The sequence below is a fragment of the Protopterus annectens genome, chromosome 2.part2, assembly GCF_019279795.1.
Source record: "Protopterus annectens isolate FY-2018-M chromosome 2.part2, PAN1.0, whole genome shotgun sequence".
Taxonomy (NCBI): domain Eukaryota; kingdom Metazoa; phylum Chordata; order Ceratodontiformes; family Protopteridae; genus Protopterus; species Protopterus annectens.
In genome coordinates, this window is record NC_056730.1 from 734,806,599 (window position 1) to 734,830,101 (window position 23,503).

Sequence of the window (23,503 nt, forward strand, 5' to 3'; positions counted from 1 at the left end):
GTCCCACACTAAGTTGAATAAAGAGAAGGTAACAGTCAGCTGCTTGTTGGGCCCGAGGATACACCACATAATGCACACACTCAGGTCACTCCACAACAGGTACAGGTATGACTTGGTCATTGTCCATGTTGGTGTAAATGACATGAGGTGCACCTCCCTAGACTACATGAAAAGAGACATGTTGGAGCTCTTGGATCATGTAGCCCAGGAGGGTATGACCCTAGCCCTGAGAAGCATCTTACTGTCACCCAGAATGATACCACAGTACAAACAGAAAATGATTGACTTCAATAATTGGCTAAGTTTCTGGTGCCATTCTAAGGGGATCCAGTATCTGTCTGCCTGGGATGACATGATCGACAGACCCTGATGCTTATCCAGAGATGGCCTGCATCTGTCACCCCTGGGATTCCGTATACTGGTCAAAGCTCTTGCCACCCCATAGTGCCTTTTTTAGACAATGTCTAGAAGACCAAAATACCACTGGAACAGCTACAAGCAAATGTAATCTGAGGGTTATGCTACTCAACGCTAGAAATCTAAATCTCAAGATGCATTCAATCGGGGAACTCCTTAAAATGGAGAACATCGACATTTGTGCAGTAACGGAGACCTGGTTCAAGGCATCTGAAAGCACTCCTGCACTACCAGGATATAACTCATACCACACCTTTCGGCCCCAAAATGTGGATCAAAGCTCTAAAGGCAGTGGTGTCTCCATATTCATAAAGGATATGCACACCTCCAGGCTGGTAGCTCAACATAACATATCTGAGATACTCCAGGTACAACTAACACTGGGTAAGACTGCAATCCAGGTTGTTTCCTGCTATAGATGTCCCACCTTTCCTAAGACTCCCACTCCACATTCCTAAACACCCTGGAAAATATCAAGGTCTAACCCAACACACTCATACTGGGTGACATTAACTTCCCCTCCATTAACTGGGAAAACTACTCCAGTACCAACACACTTGCTCAACGTTTTCTGGAATTCATTAACTCCAATGCCCTGGACCAGCTCACTCTTACCCCTACTAGGGGTAGCAACATCCTCGATCTGGTTATTACTAATATGGTTGACTGTTGCTCTACACCAATGGTCAACTCCTCCCTGGTCAGATCTGACCACAAGCTAGTCACCATGGATATCCACATTCCACCCACACCCCCCACAAAGGCAACCACCATGAAAAACTTTTTCAAAGCTAACGTTGGGCTTCTAAAAACTGAGGTGACTAACATTACATCGCCCATGTAAACGCAGAATAAATGCAGGACTGCTGAATCATACTCCAATGCACTGTACGAACACATACACAAATACATGGAACGGGCCATTCCGAATCGAACCAAGATCCTCTCCTCCAAAAAAAGAAAGCCAATCTTGTGGTGCCCTGCCATAAACAAACTCTACAATAGAAGGAAGAAACTGTTGCAGAACAAGGTGAAATCCCAAGACTGGAAAAACTCCCTTGTTAGCCTCAACAAAAAGTTGAGATTCCTCATCAAATCCTCCAAAGCTAGCTATGAAAACAAAATTGCAGCAGATACTAAAAACAACCACAAGGCCTTTTACAGCTATGTCAAAAATCTATATGGCAATGCTCTGATCTACTCTGAGCTACTACACAATGGTAACTCCTATGCTGAGCCAACAGACATTGCCAATATACTGGCCGACAGATTCAGTGCTAACTTTACCCCTAAAAGAGCCAATCACAACACCCGAGGAATGCCTAGTAAACAATATTACAGCTGCACAGGTTAAAATCGCACTGTCCAAGGCCAAGAATACAGCTTCCATGGGACCTGACAACACCCATGGCTGTGTTCTACATGAACTGCAAAATGAACTGGCACCAAACCTGAGTGCCCTGTTCAATCACAGCCTCACTTTAGGCTTTGTCCCCACCGAATAGTACATGGCTACAGTCATCTCACTCCACAAAGGGGGTGTGACTATGGACCCTGGGAACTACCACCCCATTAGCCTGATGAGTCTGGTATGTAAGGCTATGGAGCACATCATCATGGACCTAATAAGTAAGGACATAGGGAATCTCCAGACTCTAGACCCCACTCAGTTTGGATTTGTTAAGGTTAGATCATGTCTGCTCAACCTGGTAGACTTCTTTGAGTCTGTCACCAGAGCTGTGGACAAAGGCAAGGTAGTTCACACAGCCTACCTCGATCTGGCCAAGGCCTTCGATACAATTCCTCACTCAGGCATCATAGATAAACTCACTGAACTAGGCATCAACCCTTATATCACCTCATTGCCACAATCAACAGAACTTGCTGGAAGGACAGGTTCCTAACCCAGAGACTGCCCATGCTCTGGAATAGACTTCCCTGGATGGGAAATAGAAAATTCACCCTGGGGATCATTTCAGTGGATCTGCTGTTCAGAGGCACTAGGAAATAATGTCAGGTGGCATGTTGCCAGGAAATCCTTTGGGCTAGGCTTGGAAAGGCTCCAGGGGCATTAGCCTAGTACACTCCTATGAACCTTTGAAAGTATGAACATACGTTATGTATTCAATACATGTCACTGCAGCACAAACTGGGACAGCTTGAGCCTAGGTTCTTCCAGACTCAGTCAGACTTTTGTGGTTTTCTAGCTTTAACTTAAAGTTCAAATTCATGTGAGTATTCAACACCAAGAATTGAACAAAATAGATAAATAGTAATAGTATAAAGACATAATAACATAACAAGACAATAGAATACAATTAAAATAAATTAGAAAAAGCATGTCAAAACCATTGAATCACAGTTGTTGTTTGTCTTTTCGGCTTTTCCTGGTTAAGGGTCGCCACAGCAGAACTCCGGTCCACTAATGATTGGCAGTTAATTTTTTTATGGTGCCGAGTTGCCAGCCCGATGCCCAACCTACAGCGAAGGCATGCCCATTCATGCATGTCTTTCGAAGGCCACTCGACTGCGGGGAGGACATGCAGACTCCACCCAGAAGGCACTCCAGCCGAGAATCGAACAGGAGAACCTCTTGCTGTAAGGCAACAACGCTAAAACCATTGAATCACAGTAAAAACAAGTAATTATATTAACATGTCATTAGTAAGCTCTAGCTAATGACTATGCCTGACGGAAAAACACAAAGCCAGCTTACAGTGAAGACCCTTTCAGCCAACCAGGTAGTAAGTTATAAAAGTGCAAATCCTTTGTGAGCAAATTCCTGAAGCCTAGACATTTCCAGCCAAGTCAATGGAGCAACTAACAGGCCCTGACAGGCCAAATGCAAAGACTAGGTCAGCCAATACTGTATAAGTAGATCTTGCAGATAAGGAGGACTGAGGTTGAGAAGTTCTAATAAACTAGGATATAAACTTTGAAGATGGCATAGTACCTGACTGGGGGTAGTGCAGCTCACACATAACCTGTGCAGTATGGAGGTATCCAGAAACCTCAGTAGGTATCAGGGTCCATAATTTTGTACATCCAGAAGTTCCAAGTACTGAGCATTAATTCAAATGGGAGAACACTATGCCGTTTACCACAGGAAGGAGATCTGAGGATTGATAAAATGCGCCTTTTACAAAGGTGGAAACAAGAAAGTTTGAAAACAGTTGAAATATAGCCCTTTAACATCAGCTTGTTTTTCAGTGATCACCCCCCAGATCTCATATTTTTTATATGACTTGTGACTTGTGTCCACTATATGTGACATTGGAACAAGAAACAATCCTTAAGAGTGGCATGAATTACCAACGTAATAATTTTGGAGGTGTTATGTTTTAGCTGATTATCAACTATCCAAAAGAGGCCACATTACAAGTCACTGAGTGATTTATAGCTGCCCTGGACTCCATGGGGAAGGATAGGTAAAACTCCTTGTCATCAGTAAAGTACTTCTTCTTCTGGCTTTTCCCGGTTAGGGGTCGCCACAGTGGAGTATCTGTCCGCTCATGATTGTCAGTGGAGTTTTACAGTGTTGAATTGCCAGCCCGGCGCCCAACCTTCCACTGAAGGCACACACATGCACACACTCACACCTAGGGCCAATTTGAAGTGTCCAGTCCAACTACAGTATGTCTTTGGGATGTGGGAGAAAACCAGAGCACCCAGAGGAAACCCACGCGACCACAGGGAGGACATGCAGACTCCACACAGAAGGCATCCCAGCCGAGGATCAAACCAGAGAAGCTCTTGCTGTGAGGCGACAATGCTAGCCACTGCACCACCGTGGCCACCCATCAGTAAAGTACTATTATTTATTTATTGACATTTGGTGACTGGGAAAGTCCACTGGATCAGTGATCCATTTCCAGTGGAGGCCCAGGGAGAAAAGCTCCAATTACAGTTACAAATAAAAGGTTATAACATTGTAGCAACAAGTATATACAGCATTTAAAAGGAATATGGAGTATGGTTACAATGAAAACAACACAGAAAGTTACATAAGTTGCAAACAGTTGCAAAGATTAGTGAGACGTATCATAAACTATACAGAAAAAAAAAACAACTACATAAGGTTTGTACAGAATGTATATGTATATATAAATGTGTAGATATATATATATATATATATATATATATATATATATATATATATATATATATATATACATATACACATATACAAATGTCTGACGACTGGGGAGAGATGGGCGAAGGCTGCCAGCCTAGTCAAATAGAATTTAATATATAATTCTATCAACTGTATAAATAAATGTAAAATACAGGCTTGTGTTTTTAAATGTAAGAAAACACTGTGAAATGTGGAACTGCAAAATATGTGACAACACTGCACTTTACTAGCCCAGTGAAGCATGTTGTATCCTTTCATGTTAGAATTTGGCCTGAGGATGGCTGGATGAAGATTTCATGCCCATTGTTTTAGGCTAAAGTTCATGACTAGAATTTAGATGTGGAAGGTGCTTTTATTGCTTTTAGTTTCTGTTAGCATATACATGTGAAATGTCTTGTATCGTTGTAAGTTTCTTAGGAGGGGTTAGATTGCTAAATAATGCAGTTTGTGGCCTGAGAACTCAGACCAGGTATTAAGATGATGCAATATGAATACTGGGAAAACCTAAGTGTCAAAAATGATTTAATTGTGGGAGGGTCTTAGAGGCATGTTTGTTAGTAATGTTTAAATACTATTTCTCACAAGAGACCTGGAAGCATTTTGATCTGTACATCTAACTTATCAGCACTCTGCTTATGCTCCCATGTAAGTTTTTAGTACTGTGATGTCTTGTAGGAATAGTTAAAGCTAGTAAAGATTGATTAGGTATTTTTCTTTGAAACCAGACCTGTCCTACTGTATTATTTTAAGTTTCTGTGTGATCTGTGAACTCTTAGATATCTCTGTGGTGTAGTAGTTTTGTCTTTTGTTTTAATTATTTATTATTAAATATTTTTAAAACCTTCTGCCTGTGGTTGATTTGTGTAGAGATGATGTATGCTTTAGAGTACATTATATATTTATAGAGTTTATTGTAATAGGCCACTCTGATAAGCCTTAGACTGTATAGTCACATAACCATTGGATATTAATATTGCACAGTAATAATTGGTCACCCTTTTAAGGGCCTTTTAGTAGCTGATATTATTAACTGGGTGGTGGCAGTAATTACTACCATATAGTCTGGGTAAAGGGGCACAGCTGGATAATCTCTGTCAGCCTTTCCCAGGAGTGTCTGTAAAATGTAGAAATACTTATCTAAAAGTGTGTGTGTGTGTTGTGTCAGCTACTTGGGCAGGGACATAAAGCACTGGTTGGACAGAGAGGGTACTGGAGGTTTTAGCTTGCCCAGTTAGACTGGGACCTGGACCCTAAAGGTGTGCCAGTGGGAAGTCTTATTGGGGACCTGGTGAGCAAGGGAGCAGCCAGCCCCAGACTGACTGTGATCTCTGTGTGCACTTAAGGGAAATTGTACTTTACTGTGTGTATTAATTATCCTTTCCTCTTCTAGGAGATGACCTCCCTGGTGTTAGTGGTGAGGATTGAGGATCCTTGATTTCTGGGCCAGGACACTGTCATCACAAGTGTTTGGCAGTGGTAGGATCTACTTCACATACTAACTGGCTTTTAGTGGTGTGGGGTAGAACAAATTCCTGTAGCTTATGTACAGTGATCTCTAAAAGTGTTTTGTACTCTAAACAGCCACGCAGTGTATACCAAGAGTTCAGATCACAATTGTTTATTTCTTTTGTTAGCTTAGTGTTAGTCAGGGTGAGCAGGCAGCATGTCAGCAGAAGAGTATGGAAAGCTGACAAGGAGCCAGCTGGCGGAGATGTGCCAGGCTAGGGGGCTGGTGCATGGAACCTGACTTGGTTACAGCTGCATCAGAAAACAGCAGCCTGGAGGATAATCAGACTGACTGATAATCATACTTATAGACAAAACACTTACTCCAACCCAAGGAAAGAGTCAACTCCCAATGATCATTGACATTACCCTGGTAAGTGCCTTGGTGGACACCTGATCTGATTCGGGCAAGTATGACAGCAAAATTCTGAACAGCTAATTTGCATTCTTCATTAAATAAAGCCTTCTGGGTTTGTGAAATAGGTTGGACAGCACTGTCTCCTTACCACCTGGAAAAGTATTGCTGCTTGTTTGGTGCTACTGGGAGACCTCAGCTTAGCATACCATTGATTAGATGAGAACAGTGCCACACTCAATTCTCTGGCCAATCTTCTGGAGTTTGTGTCTCAGAGTTAAACCATTTCTCACTTGGAGCCATGTGAACCAACAGTACATGACTTGGACCTAATATGTCAAGTGATGAAGTAAGGATATGGTTGTAGGTCTTAGGCAACTCATTAGAACCAGTGGCACTACAGCTGTAAAGGTGGTCAATGTGGTCAACAAAATTGAGTTCAAAATGTTTGGAATGGCAGGACTTAGCATCCTGCCTTGCACAAGACTCAAGTACAGGGATTCCACCTGGACTTGTTCAACCAAGAACTGGATTATACGCTGGTCAGACGAAGGGGTAGGTTCAACTAAAAATTGTGCTACCACAATGGAAAGCAAAAGTTCAGAGTATATTACAGTATATCAGTAGCCGAGGCAATAGCCTGAGCAAACATAAACTCCTTTATAATACACAAGAATTCTCTAACAAATGTCACTGATCTCTGATGTCAAGGTCCCCCATATGGTGCTGGCACTTCTCACCTCATGTAAGCTAAGGGGTGGCAGTCATTTATATGGTATCACCTCAACTATAGGTTGAGGAGCAAAAAAAAAAAGATAATTTATTTTAAAAACTATATCAAACTGCTTGCAACAAGCTATGCCATACACAAACTACCAATTGCACCCTCCAACACCTTGGGAGTTGGGGTGCCTACCTGCATTACCCCACCATAGCTAAACTTATCATGGTACACTTCATTTAAAAAGAACACATAGTAGACTATGCAACACCTTTTTGCTCATAGTCGTACATCCCAAACTGTGGTACAGAGCCTTAAGTCTACTACATTTTAAGGAAAAACATGGCTGTTTGTAAGCTCGACATCTCAACACTATTACTTGAGAGAGAACAATTAGGTAATATATTCTTTAATCATTGTGTCAAAAGTTTCAGAAAAACTCCTTAGACATAGTTATGCAGTTGAGGTACTTAAAAAGAAATATTACAGTGACTTTACTCTGGAAATGCACTGAACCATTTCTTCTGTGCAGTGTGAAATTCTAGAACTGTAACTATGCATCTTGGATGCCTGTATCCTCTCATCCCATCCACTATCCCTAAATTAACTTGTGGTAGTTTCTAGCTTGCTTCTGCAAATCACAAATCATTTTCAGTACCTGTTTATAAATGTCAGTGTTTATGCTTGCCGTCAAACATCTGATGTCTTACTGTCAGCTCTGTGGCATAAAACTAAAAATAAACTAGCATGCCTGACACAGGGTAAGCTGGCCAAGGAAGGAGGAGTGAGTGATTGAGGATGGCTAGCACCTGCTAGAGGGATAAATGTTGCTTGGTCCTGAGGCAGTAATGAATCCTGTGGTGGCTGAGTGGAGCAACAAGCACATGGGCCCAGGTGTGTGCGCGCGCGCGCGCACACACACACACACACACACACACACACACACACACACACACACACACACACACACACACACACACACACCAGTTTGCTAAGCAGAAACAAGTGGTGCTGTATTCAGCACATGTGTGTTTCCACTTACATGCAAGTGGAAACATTACAGACCTTGCTTCTGCATAAAACACCAAGTCACCATGGAAGGAGGTTAAGGGCAAAAATCTGTGATCTGTTTCTCTGCTTTATAGCTCTTACCTACAGAACTAGCCAAATGTTTTTTTAAAGTAATTTTTTTCCTGTCAGAAGAAATTCTGCCTTGCTTGTTGTAGGGAACTCTACCTTCACACTCATATTAGTCTATATACTCAGACTCTGGGTCACAGAATAGAGGGGAAAGAGAACAAACTTACTTTAAAAAATGATAGTTTTGATAAATTGCAGCAGTGGTGAGTTGTGCCACAATGAAATGTTAGGTTTCCTGTGATGGGACAGAGGAAAAACATTGGTCATTCATTCAGCAGAGTGGAGGCTGAAGGCATGTTTTATCAAAAAAATCTGATGGCACTTTGTAAAACCACGGTTCTTGTAATTGCAACATTATGTCTGTCTTTTCTTTTTTGTACGTGGTTCTAATATTATTGCACTTAATATCTGTCTATTCCAGTGCTTTTGATTGCATATTATTGTGTGTGCTCTGTTATAAATTAACCTCATCATTGGACTGACTAGCTGCTGCAAAACTCACTTATTTCAGCAAGCTTGGCATTTCTTGACTCATTCTTCTTATTTTACCTTTTACTCCTGCCTGCCTTTTCGTGTAATGTTATTGCTTTCCATTTAGTATTGTACAATGTTTAGTATTTAAACACTCTAATAAATAAAAGTTAAATGCAAGCATGCCAATTAACAGTCTTGATTTTCACAGAATGTCTGTAGGTTTGTCTAATATTTTTGATCTGTTCCTCAGACAAATCTGTGTTTTCAGGCAACTTACTGAGGAGTGAAGTTACTAAATAATGACAGATATTTGAGTTTCAGACTTATTATCCTTCAGAAAAATGAATGCTAATGCAAAATATATTCTAGCAACTATCTAAGTTTATATCAGCAATATTTAAAATATCTCCCTGATTTTGGACATCCGTCCCCTATTATTTTTGGCTCTATCTAGAATTTTTACATTGAATGGTTGAGAGGTATGAATGCAAACCTAGTATGGCACTCTCATATGATATGCAATTACAATCTAATGAAATACATTAGTAGTGTATAAGTAGTGTTCTATTAGTTTTGGTGTTCTCACTTCACTTATACTAATAATATCACTCAGACATTGCTGGGCAGGATTTACCAGCGACCAGTTTGGTTTACTCAGTAGGGCCCCTTATCTTTACCTTATGGGTACATTTATCTGGGAGCCAGCTAGACTCCAAATATTGATAACATTTGAAATTGCCATATTTAAGCAGCATTAATATGCAGCAGTGTATGCATTTTTGAATCAAGGCTATAGGTTCATAGGTTGGTACTAGGCTATCGGCCCTAGGGCCTATACAAGCCTAGCCATAACAATTCCCTGGCTATTTCTTCCCACACTCTTTACTTCCCTGGACCCCTGTCTAGCAGGGTGACTGACATGATCCCTGTGGTGAATTTCCTTTCTCCCATCCAGTCATCAAGGTTCCTTTTGAAGAAGGCCAAAGAGGTGCTCTGTTGACATGTATGGGCAGTCTATTCCAGAGTCTGGGGAGTCTCTGGGTCAGGAACCTATCCCTTCAGCATGTTTTGTTTATTGTGATGACAAGGTTTAGATCCCTGGAGTGTGTGGCTCTGAGGAATTGTGATTTCTTTAAGTGTAGCATGTCCAACAGCTCTGGGTTTGACATGTATGTTAAGCAGAGATCGCCTTGGAGTATCTTTTTTTTCTGGATCAAAATCCCTTAGTGATGAGGTGTGTCACATAGAAGGATTTCCTGACTGTTGTGGCGATGTGGTTATTGAAGGTGAGACCACTGTCCACCTGTGTCCCTAAGTCTCTTATCACACTTTCGGTGTTTAGTGTACTGCCACCTATGTGGTAATTCACGGGTACATGTTTTTTCCCAAAGGGGATAACTATACATTTCTTGGCATTGAGCTTGAGCCCATGGCTCTGGCACCAAGCATCTGTTTCTGTAAGGCCCTTTTGTAGAGTATCAACATAATTTGGGTGTTCAGTAATGGCTCCCAGTTTGCAGTCATCTGCAAACTTTGTTAGCCAGAGTCCCTCAGTGTTGGCCTGTACTTCAGAGAAGTAGATGCCAAACAAGAGAGGTCCCAGGACTGAACCCTGAGGTACTCCACTTGTCATTTGTCTGGAGGTGGATTTGGAGTCAGCTACTTTTACAGTTTGGGTTCTGTCAGTAAGCCAGTTGGCAACCCATCGAGTGATGTAAGGATTAATGCCCAGCTTAGTAAGTTTATCTATGATTCCGGAGTGGGGGATGGTGTCAAAGGCCTTGGCAAGGTCCATATAGGCTGTGTGGACTGCCTTACCCTCGTCCACAGCTCTGGAGACTAATTCAAAGAAGTCAATCAGGTTCAGGGGACAAGATTGGCCCATCACGAACCCAAACTGGGTGGGGTTCAGTGTTTTAAGGTTGCCAATGTCTTTGTTTATAAGTTCCATGATAATACGTTCCATGGCCTTGCAGATCCGGCTCGTCAGACTGATGGGGCAGTAGTTCCCGGGATCCAAGGTGGATCCCCCCTTGTGGAGTGGGATAACTGTAGCTGTGCGCCACTCAGTGGGCATGAAGCCTGAGGTGAGGGTATGATTAAACATGACACTTAGGTGAGGTGCAAGTTCATTCTGTAGTTCATGTAGTACACAGCCCGGGATGTCATCTGCTCCCATGGATGCTGTTTCCTTTTTAAATGGTAATGCATTTTCATAGTGCATATGCAATTATATATTGTTTCACACATTTTCTTTCATATAGAGCAATATACTGAAAAGGCAGTAGCTATAATGCAGCCTTTTATGTCTTAATTTACACTGTTTTAAATTTTGATATAGTTTTAATGTACCTTAGTTCACGTCTTATGTTTTCCTTTGAAAAAATGGTAACATATTTTTTTTTTTTTACAGTTTTCTTCACAGATAGTATAAAAAGGATTCATGACATGCAACTAGCTCCACTAAAATCAAATCCACTAATACTGAATGTAATAATCAATGTACCACAAACATTGATTCACCAAAAAAGTAGTTTTGCAGGGGCCAGGGATTGGAACAAGCCATCCATACTGTACACCCAACAATCTCTTATTTAAATATATTAACTCCATGGCCATGTAACTACAGAGCAAGTCCAAACACCAGTAAATAGGTACTGCATTCTCACACTAATTTTAAGTAAACGCTAACCACAGCAACATTTCACAAAATAAAATTCAAGCACTGAACTAGCCACAACAACTGTGATTTTAACATATACCACAGAGAAAAAAAAATAAAACAACCATCCCAAACAAACAAAAAAATCAAATCTGCACTTCAGCCAAACAGCACATGTATATGTAACTGAATAAACTGACATTCAGCTTTAAAAATTCAGTAATACTAGATATAGTACAATGACATGTTACAGTATAACACAGTATAAGAATAGAAGTGCATAAAAAAGTGAATTGACATTGGAACTCTTGTCATAGAAATGATTCTATAGTGACTCTTACATATTATAAATAGTTAAATAATGATTGTGGAGAGAGGTCCTGAGAGTGAAAGCAGACATAAAATGACAGGCAATGTGGAAAATATGAATATATTAAACACTACTGTAGAAAGCTGTTTACCTTGTACTGCAAGAGCAGGTCTACATACTGAACTGAATTGCAGCGAAGATAAAAAGTAAAGTAAAATTAAAATAAAAAGGATGTTACAGTACAGCTTAGTGTGATGGGCGTCAAATCACAGCTATTCTGAAGTAGATTTTACCAGATAAACCTGCTTCAAATATGTATAAGGGCATAACAAACATTACAAAAACATTTAAGCATAGTACTATATGTCCATTGTTGACTACTGTTTTATTTGTAGGGATTGTTTATTGTACATTTTCTCTATTTTAGATTAAGCACTGCTCATACCTACTGCTTTGCTTCATTACTCAAGTATTTTTTATTGGACCTGCCATTATATTTTTGCTAAGGTGGTTAATTATGCCAAATTTACAAAGTGACTATTACTATCTTTGCTACACTAGGGAGACACTGCCAGAATAGCTAATTCTCTCAGCCTGTCACAACCATTTAAAGATAAATGAGGATCCTGCCCTCACTGATGTGAACTTAAGGAGCTGCCAGGTCTCGAAGGACAGCTGGAAAGCAACAAACACAAATTATATAGTTAATAAGTAAGGGCACACATATCAGTCTATACTGAATGTTATCCCCTGTACCAACAAATATGTATTAGATTCCCATGGAAGAGTCCCCTTTCCATAACAGAGTAGTGGCCAATCTCAATCCATTGGACTCCATTATTTCCAAACATTTTCTAAATCTCTATCTGCAATATACTATATTTATCTGGATCAAAACTAACAAGACACTGTTCACAGTCTGTGGAGAGACCGTGCCCAAAACAAGCAGGTAGGTTCTTTAAAATAAAGATTCTTTAACATAAAGAAAATACTACTCGGTGGTTTTTCTGTGACTGTTTCCTTGGGGGTGGATTCTATCTCAGGTAAACCCACTCTGCATCACCTACCTATGCTCAGCACCATTTGCTAGCCTAACCTATCCCCTTTCCCATCCACCTCTACATAATTTCTTTTGTGCACTACACAGTGTCACCTATCACCTAAGCAGTCACACTCAAACACAATTTCAAAATGAAACAACCTCACAACCCCTAATTCTTCCACAGGATATGCAAATACATTGCCTTTTGACAGCTTTCCAACAATAAAGGTGTGGCAATGGGAACATCTTGCGCCAACTCATATGCCAACCTAGTGATGGCATACTGGGAGGTTAACTATATATTAGAGCACATTAATTATTCGAGATACATAACATATTACAGACGCTTTGTAGATGATATTCTTTTTATTTGGGAAGGTGATGTAGATACCTTTAATGACTTTATGACATATTAATGGGACTACCACCTTCTTAAGGTTCACTAGTACAACTTCAGTTTCTCAGATAGATTTTTTGGATGTTACACTCAGGTTAGAGGGAGGATATTTAACATCTGATATATTTAGGAAACCTTGTAGACGTAATGCTATTTTGCATAGGACCAGTATGCATCCACCACATATTCACAAAAATATAGTTAAGAATCAGATGACACGTTTTTCACGCATCATTAGTGAGGATGATGCATTACTACAAGCGGTTGATACCATGCACTTGAATTCATAGAAAGAGGATACTTAGACAAAGATTTATTACCTTTACAGCAGACTAGAAGTGAGCGTACTGTACCAGCCATTATTAAAGATAGTAATATAACATATAAGCAAACTTTTAGATCTAAAGATATGAGAAAGAGGCTTTTGATTCCATATACCAATGTTAATAGCTCAGTTGTGGACATAATAAATAAGAATTGGAACATTTTGCTTTTAGATGACAGCATTAAGGGACTAGTGGGTGATAGACCTGCTATTAGTTACAGGAACACTAAATCTCTTAAACGTCATTTGTGTTATGAAAATGACAGGAGCACTATGATCAACTCACAAAGGAAGGGAACTTATGCTTGTAGGAGCTGCAATCAATGTAACTTCATTATGAATTCTAATATATTTATACATCCAGACAATAATACTAGATATGAGTTCAATGAGTATGCAGATTGCAAGTCTAGGAATGTTATATACTTAGCGGTGTGCAAGAAATGCCAATGTTTCTATGTTGGAAAAACCAACAGAACTCTGAGGGAGAGAATAAGAGAACACATCTATGCGATAAATAGAGAGAATGAGGCTAATGCTTTGGCAAGACATGTTTTGCATAATGGATCTATACATACTTTTAGTTTTATGGTCATAGGACGACAACAGTCAACAAATAGACTAGGTAATATTAGTAATAAAACAGAACAGGAAGAGATCAGATGGATCATCAAGCTCAGAGCGGACAAAGGCCATGGACTCAATGAAAAATTGTCACTGAGACCTTTTTTAGCTGATAGACCCTATAAACGTTAATTTTAATATGTTAAATGTTATATATTCACATCTACATTCATATTTATATTATTATTTTTTATAATTATTTATTTTTTCCTTTAAACATACACATATACATGTAATTCCTTCCCTTACCTACTCACTCCCCCCCCCCTTTTAATACACATATACCAATATGCACACATGCACTTTTCTTTTCATATGGATGTGTTTTTTACATGTTCTTTATATGGTATGTTTTTTATATGGATGTTTTTCATGTATTTTAGAATATATATGGTAGAACCTATATTGTTTATACAGTCTATGAATATATTAGAGAATATATAACAAAGTTTTTATAAATATTGATATATACATATATATATTTTTGATTATTGATATATATTTTTTATTGGATTTGTGAGGAATATAAGTAGACTGTATTACATATGACCTATTCAATGAATGTTATTCATGTGATTGTTTTAACAAATTTCATTGGGTACTTTGAATAACACGTGTAGGATTGGCTGTTCTTAAGTATATAACTAGAGCCAGTACTGTTGTTTTTATTGAAGTCTGAAGAAGCGTTCTGGGTAACGCGAAAGCGCTCACTGTTCTAAGCAATAAAGGATATTTACTTTACCTCTTGTATTTAGTTTCTGGTTGGCTTCGATTGTCCTGGAGTATTACCTCTATTTTTTGGACTTTATTCTTGTATTTTGAGGTGATACCTTACCCCGTTGGTGTTTGTTTTATCAAGTTTATCAAGCTTTCCAACAATGTTGTAAAGTCCTACCAGATAATGTTTTAATTTACACTGGCATTTCTTTTAAATATATATCATGTCTTCTTATCAAGTGTATACACTTCTAATAGATTAATAACTAGTCCCATGTAAGTTCTTTACTTAATGCTTGCAAACAGAAAATTAGGTGTCACATTCCTGACTACTGGCAGGCTGGACAGCAATTGTCTTCACATGGGAGAGAAAACAATATGACAGAACTATTTTTAGCTGAACAAAAAGTAGCATTTTGCATTTCTTGTTCAGCCAAAGCAATTTTCAAACATCTAATGGGCTTAATTATGACTCCAAATGCTACAAATTCAGTACTGCAATTAAGTTACAGTGTGTGATGCTTTGTGCGATCTGCCTTTCAAGCAGTATCTGTTTGAATTTTGCAAGACAGCCCGCATGACTAGCTCTGCAGGTGTGATTAACAACACAGTGCCATCTGTGCTATTAGTGCTAATGAGTTAATAATATACTCATTTATACCATGTTCTACTCACACCGTCATTGCTACATGTTTTCATTACACAAATATTTGATCCTCTTTTTTAACTTTTTAGAGAACCCATTTATATCATGTACAATACCTTATTACACACGGTCTTACAAAATGTAGTTCTGTGTAACATTAGAAAATGTTTCAGTGTGAAAACATATTTAAAATAATTTGGTTGTAATCAAACTGTACTTTTTACAGGTAACAACATGCTTACCATTTTTGAAAATATATTGCCAATTACCAGTACACATCTGTAAACACTCATTTGTAAGAGGCAAGTTATTTTAGAAAAATTCTCATAATTTTTCTACTGCTGAAACCTGTTCTGAATTATATTATAAACAGATTATACATTTACTTGCAATTTTTGACACATTAACTCTAAAATCTAAATTTTACTGTTTGATACAATGTATCTAACTGTATATATGCTAGAATGCTATTTTTAAACTATTAACCCTTTATTGACCATTATTATAAACACTTAATATCCTTTAATATCCTGGTATCATTCGATCCTTTAATATCCTGGTGATATATTTCAGCAGTTTTACTTTTTTTATCTGCTTAGATCTTAATACAGCTGAGATGTGAGGATCTATCTTTTTTTATCTTGTATTAGACTATGTAAACAGGAAGTCTTTTATTCTCAAGAATGTGCTCAGTCACAGTTACAGATGCGCATTTGTACATGTTACCCCATTTAAGGCAGCTAGTTTAATTAATGTGTTTAGTACTGTGTTACCCAAAATTAACTTATTTATAGTTTTCATTTAGTGTATCACTATTTACAAAATGCCCATGGTCTTAGTGCTTTGTTTCTTGTGTTTAGAATGTTTTATAAATGTTTGGTATGTTGCAGACATTTAACCTAAAAACATTTGTTGTCTTTTACTCTACCTTAGCAAATGCAGCACAAGTAAAATACGATGAAAGCACAGTCAATTAATAGGGGCTTAACTTGCAAGAGTGATTTTAGTTTTGTGAAGAAGACATCATGTAACCGATAAGATACTGTCCATTATGTCAATGTCTGGCACCTTGACATAGATATAAGAGATGTTTTGGGAACAGTCTCTCAAAAAAGTAAAAAGTATTAAGTTTTATAGTTGTTTACACCAACTACTGCTTTAGTTACCCGCAGAGATAATTGTTTTACTTGTGCAACCAAGCTATTTCAATTGAAATTTAGTATGTACCTTATTATTTTTAAGTACTTCTGTTAAACTATCACTTAAGACAAAGGAATATTGGAAGGACATATGTGTGGCTCTTAGGTGTTTAATACAATATGGTGGATTTGGGATTTTTGCTTGGAGGTGTTTGCATGCATGTTTTTGTTCCTGGGTGGACTTCAGGGAGTTTTTCCTCAGGTAGATGTCAGGTGCTGGAAGTGTGATGGGAGGAAGGGAGGTGGCTGGGAACATGCTTTTTGGGAATATAGTAAGAGGCTTCACTGTAGACTACTCTGTCAAAAGTGTTGAGGTAGTGATAGCTGTGGCTAGAGGTAATCCTTTTGAGCTGGGACACAGGATTTGAGCTGCCTACACATAGTGAGACCTTGTTGAGTTTGATGCTATTGGCTGCCAAGAAAGCAATTGCTGGAAGATGGAAGGTGAAAGTCAAGGTTTAATTGAAGTGTTAAATATTGTTAAAGAAATAAAGGAACTGGAGATAGGGTCTTTGGGTGGCAGAGCAAGTTGCATAAAGCTAGACTGAGTTTGTAGGAACAGTGCATGCAGGGTGATCAGTATGAGGAATGAGGTTTGGGACAGGGCAGTAGTCGAGCAGTTTGTATAATGTTGAAATTAACAATGGTTGTTGTAGAGAGAGAGAAAACATAAATGTAGTGAATGGTGCATGAAGAAACATTGGCATAGTTTTTCTTTACCTTATTATTTTTTAAGAATTGGTATACCCTTACAATTTTGTCAGTAATAGTTTGGTGATAATGGAGAACACTGCACCGAGTGTAACTAGCATCTATGAATACGAACGCAAGTTACGCTCAGTCCAGTGTTCTCCACTAGACCTTTAATGTTTTCTGTGGTATAAGAAATGTTATGGGGACAATGGCTGTTTTAGTACAATGGTACATGTATTGTATGGATTATTCAGATTCCGAGGTTAAGATGTCTCTGAAAGTAATGGCACCTGTTTGCAAGGGTAGTAGTTTGTTACTGATGTGATCTTACTTTTTGTAAGCGGGAGGTATTTTATTCAATTTTTATGTTAGAAGGTGAAGAATACCCAAGTGTAAATTAATTTGAGTGTGTTATAGTTTTAATATGTGTGGGGTTCTTTTTGTTTGTTTGTTTACAGTTTTGTTTGTTTGGATCCACCATCCAGTTATCCGGACTTGGTTTTAAAGATTGCCAGGGAAGTGCTTGATTTAGGTACCTGCCACATCACCTGGTGTTGGTGATGTGGTAGTACAGGTTTACATTTCTTGAGTAGATGTTTGCTTTACCACTGATTCTATTTTGGTGAAGGAATTCAAAGAGTTCTGGTTCATTCATTGTATGAAAGGCTAAGCAGAGATCACCACTGAGTAGAGGAACAAGGCTTTTCGTCTATTAGAGCAGCTAAAGATACTGCGTCATGAGATCTTTTTGGTGAGGAAAGTTGAGGTATGTAAATTGTATGTAGTGAGTTACATACTAAAGGGGACATTATATTTAGTGAAGGGCCAACTAAGGGAAGAATACAGTGGAACTATAACTTCTTTGGAGCTTGAGTAGATACAGTGAAGGATACATTTTGCAGGGTAGAGGGATTTTTCTAACTACAATAGAGATGTGGTGGTTAAAGGAGGGTCTATAATTAAATTAGCCCCCAAGCCCCAAGCATGAATTGAAACTAAACTAAAAAAAATACATTATCATATGCTTTGGGAAGTTGTCTACCTCAGAGAACTAACAAATTGACACTACTCCCCCCAAGAGCTGACCCAGTTGTTTGGCATTTGAGAACTTGTGTGGACAGTGACCGAACTTTTGACCAACATGTGGCCAGTGTCATAATAAAGTCTTTATATATTGCACTACTTATGATAAAATTGATTGTGACTGAATCTAGAGATGTTATTGCCCCCATTAAGAAGCCCTCATTAGTTCAATCATTTTGTAGAATTCCCACTTTGGCATTTATCTGTCAGACACATGCAACACCTGGAATGCCCACAGAGATGCCTTATTAAAAGGACATAAGTCCTAAACTATAGGTCTTGCATGGACCACCACAATGCCTTATCACTATACTCGATATCCTACAGGGTGCTAAGACGTGACCTGTGTCTGGTGTACAAGGCATCCTCCAAGCCAATACTGGTGGACCTACTGAACATCAACAAGTTAAATGGCATCAGAAATACACAGTCCACATTTCTAAACAAAATGATGTGGGGAGACGGATATATATCACAGAGGATACTACTGTTCCAGAACAGACTATCCATTCAAGTAAAACAAAGCTCATCCTTGTCCATATTCAAATTTTGTGCAACTTGGATCTACAATAGGTAATAGAAAATGTACCCTAGGATTGCCCTTTGTGCCACTAATTGATAGAGGCAGTTCCTAAATGCTGCATCCCTTACATGGGGCCTCTCAAATTATCTATGGTATGATTACGATTATTCTCACTAGGACTAATATACAATTATCAGGCATGGGATGGGTAAGACCAATCAGCTGATAAACTACTGGTCCAAACCCACAAAGCTAATAACTCTGTCTGTGAATCCCTGTTTGCCAACTTCATTGGCAAAACCTGGAATTTGTTGCCAAACTATATAACCCTACAATCCTCCAAGTCTTTTCAAAAAAACCTCACAGTATCTCAAAGTGAATTGGCTATGCCCATGTACCAACCTTGATAAAGTTATAAACAAAAAGCCTATTCTGCAATTATCATAACTTGTAACTACATCACCAAGCTCTGCTTCCAATCTGATGTCTTTTACTTTTAATTGTATGTCCATGAGAATTGTGAGTCCCTACTAGGGAACACCACTAACCCATTGTATATAATCACTTTGTTTTTATAATTGTTTGCTAACTTCTGCGTAATCTATGTAAGTTTGTCTATGTGGAGCTTTTATCCCCGGGCCTCCGCTGAAAATGGACATGTATCCAGTCGGACTATCCCGGTAAACAAATGTAAAATAAATAAATAAAATAAAAATAATTCAAGCACCAGAAGGAAAACTAGCTAAGCTTAAAATGTCTTCCACGTGAACCTATAATAGTTTTAAAAAATTGCCTGTTTTAGATCACTAAGTGCCCCTCTCACCATCCATCCCCCAGCCTTCAACAGCTTCCAGCACCTCTGTGTATCCATCAGATCTAAACCCTCCCTCCCATCTTTTAAAACCACTCTGGAAGACTTCCTAACTACAATCTGTCTCTGTTCTTGCTCAAAACAAGGATAAACTATATGCCTAAATGTGAACAAGTCCCTTTTCCTTCCTTATACCTCCTTACTCTCCCTTCCTCCTTTACTTCCTTACTACTATCTAGTCATCTTCCCTGACTTTCTCTCTAAATATAGCATAAGCCTGTTTTCCCCTCACTTCATACTGCCATTTGTTTGTATTAGACTAACTTACCTTTAATTTCTCTACAAACTGTCTAAAATTTCTTTCAATATCAAATGATTGTCATATACCTTGTATCAATTGTTAACCACTGTTTTTATATTATGTCGAATGTTAGAATTACTTAAACTGCAGATATTTTTGTTTTATTTTTGAAGGCTGTATAATTATTGCTCTTAAAATGTTTGGTAATGATTTGGGGCTTTCCTCCCTCGGCCTCTACTGAAAATTGACTTCTACCTACTTGGACTTTCCTGGCAATCAAATGTCAATAAATAAAGTGTATATCAAAGAGGAGGTACTCAGGACAGAGCCCTGTGGGGCACAGCTGGTGAGTTTTTTTTATACCTAGAGCCAATACTCCTCAGCATTAATTATATGGGTTTGTTAGAAAGCCAGTTACCCATCCAGAGAACAATATATAAGTAAATGTTGAGCTGGGAGAGTTTATCAAAAATCCCATCATGGAGTATAATGTTGAAAGCCTTAGCAAGGTAGAAGTAGGTGGAATGGACTATAGGTCTCTTATCCATGGCTTTGGTGTCTCTTTCAAAAAGTAAACCAGGCTGACTAAGCATGACCTGCAATTTGCAAAGCCACATTGGTGTATATCAATAAATATACACACTTTTCATGTTTGTTCACCTGCTCTCTACGTCCTGCTCTTATCTCAACAGCTTCTCTTTGCTTTCCACTCATATCTCCCACTCCTCCACTCTCACTTCTCTTGCCTAGAAATGTAAAAATTACAAAGTGACATTTTAAACATCAATATGCATGCCAATTTGTCATATATTAATATTTAATGGCTGTATATTTTACTTATTGTAGATTCTCTAGTACAGTTGCCTTTCATTATTGTATGTCCATATTGCATGTTAAGCTTTACATTTTTCACTGTTGCATAAAAATGCGTGTTTTGTTAACTGGTGCTTTTCTCCCTGGATCTCCACTAAAGAGGAGCTAACACAGCCGAGTCAGACTACCTCGTAAAACAAAATCAATCAAAATATCAGTCAATCAATCAATAAATAAATAAATAACTGTCCAGGGGTATAAGCTCATCTGTATTACTGTTAACTAGTTCAGCTATAATATGTTCTGTAGCCTTGCAAATGATACTGCTCATCAGTGCCAGTATAACTCCAGGTCTGTGACTGACCTAAATGCTACCCTTTCTTTTAATCCACACATGTGCAGGTCTGTGACACAGACTCTGACAGCTGCTCTCCACAGTATTACGGAGATGGGTGAGTGTGCAGTATGGCCTATGCTACAAAGTGCAACACCTGCATGGGTATGGTATGACATCCAGCACCTGCACCCTGACAGGTATCAGACAGGGTTGCACTGGTCAGTGGTGACTAACATGGCATACATTGGTGCATACATGTGGCAGATGGCAAAAAAAGTTCTGGTCAGTCTGTGCTGGTTCTGTTGTCTATGGCTGTGGAATGGTCTGGATGTAGGGTGGCTGGTTACAGTACAGGTATACTAAAATGACACAGATCAATCCTGAGAAAGAATCAATGTGTTTATATGCTTCATATTACAAGAATGCCTGCTTTTCATGAGTTTCAATCCTAATGTCAAAATCGGATATTCTCTTTCACACTGAGGGAAGAAGTTTCCTACTCCTACTTAGCTTTCTCTAACATAATGGTTCTACTGGTGATCGAACCCAGGGCCTTCTGCATGTTAGGCAGATGTGATGACCACTACACTACAGAACCTAGATCTGAGTAAATGTATCACCACACCTGGTAACTTCTCCTCAGTATCCACCCTTGATGCACCTCACTAAGCTAGATATATTCTCTCTTCTGTAGTTAGGGTTACCACCTGTCCCACTTTGCGAGGCACAGTCCCTCTTTGGGCAGTTGTGTCCTGCAAAAATATTGTAAGAATGGCAACTGTCCTGAAATATTAGGGCAAAAGTATTTCCTATAGTTTATGTAATAGTTGCATAAAGCAGTTATTCTGTATCTGAAACACCTAAATGTTATAAGAAACAGAATAAGCAACTGAAATGCTACAAGAATAAGCTTTTATTTAGGCAAAACAGTGAAGTTCTGTCCCTTGTACTGGCCGTGGGTATGTCTTGGCCTGCAAAATCTGATGTTTGTACCACAATTGTCCCACTTTGGCCATCTGAAAAGGTGGCAACCCTATCTGTAGTGCTATACCATCACTATTTCCTGTGGGCAGATGGCACACCATGTCTACTCATGACCATTGTACTGGATATAGATGCTGTACTTTCGATGGCAACCAATGTGCTACACCACATCATAGTGCACTTACATGGTGCCATAGTTCTACACCATTCCTGCAATGGCTTCATAATGCCCTGAGACTGAAGGTCACCACAGTACACATTACCAATTTTTGTGACATGGTAGCTCCATCCCACAACCTACTACCAGACTGCATGGCTACCACATCTCTGCCCATGACCATGGACAATATGCCAGCACTGTTGTCACCTGTAACTGTGTTCCATCCTCTTGTGCAGATGATGACTGTGCCCTGTCTACCTCCTAACCTGAGTGGGTAAGGTTATGTCTGACACACAGTATGGCTAGCCTATGTATTGCACTACATATCCTAGGTTTGATAATGCATGCTTCATTTTATTCTGTGCTGTCTATGTCATGATTTGTTGCTGTGGACTAGATGTCCCCTCTTTACTAGTGTAATTATATATTGCACCTGCCTCTGCCTCCTATGGGGTTAAATTGCTGCCTGTTCCTCATCTGACTGGCTGCTTACCCACTGCTTCAACAGGTATGATAATCCTGCTTGGATGGATCTGCACTGTTGAAGCTGTTTCTACGCATATATGCTATGCAGTGTGGTGCATACCACAACTATATGGCTGCAGGTCTCTGGTAAATACTGCATCCAGGTAGTGGATGCATGCTTTAAGTAGAATAAACTCCCACTTCACAGTATTCCACATCTCCTTGTGCACAGTATTGTATTCTATTTCTGCTATTGTATGGGGGTGGCACATGGATGCCATCATCTATGGTTTTAATGCATATTCAACATAACCAGCCTCCTGTACAACACATAACAGTGATACCATTATATGTGGCCTGCTACTTGATTGCATGGTAATTGTATATAAGGGGCTATTTACCCAGCCATGTGTGCATCTTCTGAATCGATGATGCATTGGAAAGTCAGTCTACATTAAGCAAAGGTAGATTTTTGTTGTTTTGCAAAGTTTGAGTTTTTGGAATCTTGATCATATCATCTCGACAATATGAATTTCGAGTTCCTGAAAACTTGAGCTTCTGACATAGACCTATATAAATATATATATATATATATATATATATATATATATATATATGGATTTCTATTACAAGAACGAAAGTTCACTACTTTGAACTTGTAAT

General features: G+C 38.9%; 1 protein-coding gene and 1 non-coding gene across 2 annotated transcripts in view; both read right to left on the bottom strand.

The window, feature by feature from the left end:
• Window positions 1-23,503, bottom strand: part of FAM81B (family with sequence similarity 81 member B) — a 500,415-nt gene that overhangs the window by 219,177 nt on the left and 257,735 nt on the right. The window lies entirely within an intron of this gene.
• TRNAV-AAC lies at window positions 21,757-21,829 on the bottom strand. The gene has a single exon. It is a non-coding gene; the product is annotated as a tRNA-Val (tRNA).